This window comes from Hibiscus syriacus, unplaced genomic scaffold (assembly GCF_006381635.1).
Source record: "Hibiscus syriacus cultivar Baekdansim isolate YM2019G1 unplaced genomic scaffold, ASM638163v2 tig00116959_pilon, whole genome shotgun sequence".
In the NCBI taxonomy this organism is placed as follows: Eukaryota; Viridiplantae; Streptophyta; class Magnoliopsida; order Malvales; family Malvaceae; genus Hibiscus; species Hibiscus syriacus.
Window position 1 is genome coordinate 3663423 of NW_024063485.1, and position 6274 is coordinate 3669696.

At 29.9% G+C, this 6274-nt stretch overlaps 1 non-coding gene across 1 annotated transcript; it reads right to left on the reverse strand.

Moving 5' to 3' along the window:
* Positions 1-2867: 2867 nt before the first annotated feature.
* On the reverse strand, positions 2868-2974 carry LOC120189857. The gene has a single exon (XR_005522560.1). It is a non-coding gene; the product is annotated as a small nucleolar RNA R71 (small nucleolar RNA).
* Between the last annotated feature and the right edge of the window lie 3300 nt (positions 2975-6274).

Genomic DNA, 6274 nt, shown 5'->3' on the forward strand with positions numbered 1-6274 from the left:
AGTAAAAAGTTATCATATCAGTGACATGTATTGGAAATGTTACTCAGAGTATCGATACCGGTATCAATACTCACATTAGAGTATCAATACTCCCCTTTCACCAACGAATATATTTTTGTAATTAATGCAGGCAGTACTGATACTCCAAGCCTGAGTGTCGATACTCAAGGCGTCTGGGTAGCATTTATTGCAGTAAATTTCATCCCTACAGCTCTATTAACTCCCACAACAACCCAAATGAGATGATAAAAAACAATATTCCAAGCCATATGTGAAAACAAATCAAAAAGAAAGGCAAAGCAACCACACTGAGCTAAAATCAAAGTCAACATTCTTGAATTTCTTTTTTTCTTTCAAAGAACATTATTGTACTTTCTTTTTTTATTTTTTTAGTGTTCTTATTTGTTCTTGAATTGTGTAAACATTTTTCTTGTGAGGGTTTTCCAAGTTTGCAAGTTTTGCAAATTTGTAATTTTCTATTTGATTGAGTGTTCTCAAGAATTTGGGGTGTATTCTTGAGGGAGTCGTAAGGTTACACATTGTCCTCAAAGGTTGATAATATTACTTAATTTTTAAAAATCCTTAGTGTGGATAGTTAAGGTAGTGGATGTATACTTGGTTTAGAAAGTCAAACCACTCTAAATTCTTGTGTTCAATTTCTCATTTTTTAAGCTTCCACCAAAATTTTAATTGCCAATTCACCCCACTTGGCTATTTCATCCTTTTGATTAACTCAACAGAAAAATTGTTGATGACTTTTTGAATTCTTGTCAAACATTCAAAATTGATAAAGATGAATGTGTATACTCCTATTTTAAATGCCTAAATTCATGCATGACATCATTCTAGTGTTGCAAACTCCACTATCCTGAAATCTTTGCTTTATTCTCTTTGTTGATTCCTCATCTTTGATTCTTCGAACATCACTTCATACTCAAATGTAACATTTCCTTGCATTTCCCCAGGTTTCCACCTTATTCTCTCTAAAGCGCCCTTTCAGGTTTTTCACCTTAGATTCTTTTTCTTAAAGTGACCTTTTGAGTTTTCACTTTTGTTCTTTTTCTTTCTTATTTCTTTCTCATTTATTTTTTTATTTTTATTTTTATTTATTTTTCATTTTTTATTTTATAACAATTGTTCTTTTATTTGCTCTAAATAATGACATCCTGATGAAAGCTTGATTTTGTGTAGACTGAATTGTCATCATTTTGTTGCCCCTTTCATATTTTCAGGTCATATGCGTCTTCTTTGTAATGCTTTGTCATACACTTTTCATCCATGAACACAAGTTTTGACACTATTGACAACTCTCCAAGAGAGTTATTATTTAGTCTTTCTAGTTAAGCTAAGCTTTTACTTTAGCATTTTTAAAATCATAATTAGATTTATTTTAGCATATTTTACACCATTTGCATATTGTGAGTGACTTGTTATTGGTCTAATTTCAATGTTTTTATTGTAAATTGTTATACTAATGTTGTGACATTATTAATGTTGTAGTCTTTGATGTGCACTACTGATGGACTGGATTGTTAGGTCGAATCTACATCAACTTTTGAGTCAATAAGCGGTTAGAGAATACAATACTTGGACGGGAAGTTTGTTTTTATTTTATGTTGAGATGTTAAACTTGGATATTTTATGAATTTCATGTTTATTCACTTTGCCTTAGTATTATTGATTAGTGTTGATTGAGTTTAATTTTTTATTGTTTGTAGAGATATAAACCAACCAGTATAGCTGTGAGAGTAGGTTACATCATAAATAACATCAGCGTTTCTGACAGCAGCATTTAGTATAAAAGATATTTTTGCTAATTGTTTTGTCGTAACATTCTTAGTAACAACATTGTTAATTGCAAGTTGTTGTTTGATATTTAACAAACTTTTACCTAAATCAATCATTGCTCCATTTACTTATGGTGTAATCACATTTATTCTATTCTATTTTTAATTACATTGCTACAGTATTGCTCCCTATATCAACTATACACAATTTTACGTTTGTTACATAACAATTCTATGAAGTAATACTAATCCATGTAGATACGAGACTCGATGTATTACATGTATCCACTTTTACTACTTGATAATAGTGTACTCTTGCATTGTTTATTGTAGTATTAACCGAAGAAACAAGTTTTTTATGTCGTTGCCAAGGATGAGTGTCATTACATTTAGAGTTATTTTCTTTTATTTACTAACATTGTTTTTACTTCTGTAGGTAGCTTTTAAAAGGGTGTTGTTGGTGCATGACCTGCAGCAATAACTGGGACTTAGTACATTTCAATCCAGAGATAGAGAGAATTTTTCACCAAAGAAGATAGAAAAATCAACGACATCCAAACATGAATCATAATGTAGTGGGAAATGATGGTGAACTACCATTATCAATCGAGGATAATCAGTATCTCCCAAAAAAATGGGAAAATAATTAGAGGATTCCTCCTATGCACAAGGAACCAGTGTGGTCAGGTTACTACAACATTGATGACAGATATAGGCCAATCTGAGAGCACATTGTGCCCATTTTGGACGAATTAAATCTTGGCATTGTTTGACTAGCTATCTATGCTGCCAACTTTGAGTTGAAGCTAGTGATGTTCCAAATGCTACAATCCATGGGGAAATATAGTGGGATACACACTAAGGACCTTACATCTCACTTGCGAACATTAATGGAAGTGTGTGACTCATTCATACAACAAGGAGTGCCCGAGGAGGCCTTGAAGCTGAAATTTGTTTTCGTACTCATTTCACGACAAAGTCAAGGCATGGTTCAATTTGCTGCGACCTGGTGCTACAACATCATATAACGAACTTGCCCAAAAGTTCTTGTTGTGATTCAATCTTCCTAACAAGAATTAAAGGCTAAGAAACAACATAACATCTTTCATGCAAATAGAACATGAAAACCTTTATGAAGCTTGGGAGCAACTTAAAGATTTGCTACAGAAATGTCCGATGCATGGTTTCTAACATTGGACGTAAATGGAGACTTACTACAATGGGCTTAACATGCAAACAAGGATGGTTGTAGATGATTCTACCAATGAAGTATTGCTAGACAAGTCCTACAACGAAACTTATGATATCTTAGAGAGGATTTCCATCCACGATAGTTAATACTACTATAAAAGGATTATGTTAGGTAGGCGTGTTGCTACAGTAGTGGACATCATTGGACTGAACACACAGACCACTCATGTGACAACATTGACTGAAATGATAAAGAACATCCTTGAATTACCAAATGAGCTAAGTTTCTTGTGTTGTATTCACTTGGATTTAGTGAAGGTAACAGTAATGATCAATGCCATTTGAGCTTGAGATTGAGGTCAATATCTTCCATGGAAGATGAATGTGGCAAGAAGAGATTTTAGAAGGGTTTTGAACCCTTGAGCTATATCTGATCATTTGAATTCATTTTTAACATACTAAGCATGTTTTTATATTCCTAATCTCTTAGACTTGTTAGCAATCAATTTTGCACTTATTTGATTAATGTAAGAGTTTGAAGAACAATCTAGTATTAAGGGAAATGATAAGCTTGGTGGAAGTTGAGCAAGGAGTTTTATTTCAGGATTTTGGCTATAAGATAGTACACTTCGAACTTAGAAATACTACTTGTGCTTCCTAAATGTGATGCTTTGTTAGTTGTGTATGCATATTTAGTGTCTAAAGTGCTAAAGTATTCTTTAGAATCAATTTATGGTTATTGATGTTGAACATGTGTCATTTTTATGTTAAATTACCCTAAGTAACACCTGTAAGCCTTATAGATTGACTTAGGTCTAACTAGACTAATTAGAGGAATTTTAGAGTGATTCTCAATCTTAGAAATGATCATTTCTATGATTTGTTATTTGTATCATTTGAATATACGAATAAATATGGGCAAGAATGGCTATGAGTATCAATATTGTTCTTAAAGGTATCAATACTAATCATAAGATCAATACCAAAGATAAGGTATCAACATCAAGGTGATTTATTGAAACTTTTAAGCTAAAAAATAGTATGAGTACGTGAGGTGAGTATTGATATCCAAGATGTGAGTATTCATGTGGGGTATCATATCGATAACTATGAATTAATAATACTTGAAACCTAAACTTGGTACTAATATCCAAGATCTAGTCTCGAATAATTTTGTGACCTATTTAATAATAACACCTTATTCGAGGAGTCACCACCAATCTTTTATTATGGTGTGATTGAGCACCCAAAAATGTATTTGTCATTTTAATAAAAATATTAATTTTAATTAAAACAACAAATTTATGGAATGTGTTACCAAAATTTGAGTCCGAGAGTCGATTATGCGTAGGGAATGATTAGCACCCCCATAACGCCCTAAATCAGTACTTAGTCGGTTAATTAGTTGTCTTTGCAATGCAATTTACGAGTTTGATTTTAATTTAATTTAAGATCCCATACAAAAAATATTCTTTTTACTTTTGGACGAAACACAATAATATTTAATTTTTACTTTCTACCAAAATCGACCTCTCATACCTTAAAGCAGTCAATCCATACTCCAATCGAAATAAATAAATATTATAATTTCATTCCTAAAATTCACTAATTTTAAAATTCAAATGCATAAATAACAATAAAAGAAAACAAATTAAATTTAAGATTTTCTTTTTAAAACACACTCTTTGAATTTTAAGAGGGAAAACATTAATATTTAATTATTTCTAATCGAGAAGAAATGACCTCTCACGCCTTAAAACAATCATTTATTACTCCAATCGAAATAAAGAAATATTACCATTTCATCCTAAAACTCAATATTAATTCGAGTGTGATTTATTTTTTGAAATCCCATTAAAAATACATACAAAAACTACCAACATACACCAAACAAATACAATTAGTTTACCAACCATTAATGAGAATAAGGATGTTCAATTATTTAAATACATCAAGACGAGACCTTAGATTTGATCTAACAGTCTTTTCTCAGTTAATTTAATTAAAAGAACATGATATTTTTCTTGGTCCCCAATTTTAAATGTAATAAAAAAAAATTGGGTTTCTTTTGGTAGGATACCCTTTTATTTTAAGATTATTGAAAGTGACATCTTATTCTTTAAGGCAATCAATTCCCTTAATCTCAAAGTAAACGGATAATCCTTTAGTTAAATTGTTTTAATCGAATCAAGAAATGCTTGTGAGGGTACCATACAATTTAATTTAAAATAGAACCTAAGCTTTGTATGTATATGCATCACATAAATATAATAATATGTAATACTTAATGGTGAATCGATGTAAAAAAATTAATTCATACATTACCTTAATATACCTCGTAAATAAATAATAATTTAAAAACATAAATATAAATTTATTACATACACGTAATATGTAAAATTAAAAAAAATATATATTATACACATGTAACTTGGATATAAAAGATATACCATAGTATATTTTAGTACAAATATATATATAAACATGTTATCCTAAAATAATAATAAATTAAATAGTAATAAATAAAATATATAATTTTATAAATAAAAATCAGAAACTTTAAAAAAATAAAAAACATGACAATGGTGAGGATCAATTATAAGCAACCTAACATACAAAGACTAGGAATACAAGTAAACTATAAATATTTAAGACTAAAATATAAGCATTTACAAAATTACATGCTAAAATTATAAATAAACAATAATAAATAAACCATATGGACCAAAATACAACACCCATGAAATAACAAGAAAAAAATCAAAACAAAATAAAACTTTCAACAAAGACTAAAATGAACATGTGTAAAAGATTCAAATCAAAAGGTCAACAAAGTCTCGAAAAGTTACTAAAATGAAATAAATTGAAAACATCGCATCCAAATTATAATAAATAAGAAGTAGAATCCAACATGGCTAAAATGACTAAACGTAAACAATGACTAAATTCAAATAAACCAAAATAATAATAATGACTAAATTAAAACAAGCACAAATCAGAGAACAAAATTAAAGAAATAAAATAAATAGGGGACCAATTACCGAAGTGGAAAAATGAGCGTAAAGTAGAGGGGCCTGGAAAAAAATAAATCAAAAAGTTAATACTTAGAAATAAAAATGAAAAATAGCAAAATAAGGACAATTAAATTTGAAAAGATTGCATGACAGTGACCAAAATGCAAGCTAGATAAACTTGGTGGGTTGCGGAAGAGATTAGACCATTGGATACCAAAACGCACAGTCATAGCCCTAAATGACGACATTTGATTTGTGTTATATATACCCTTTTTGTTTTTT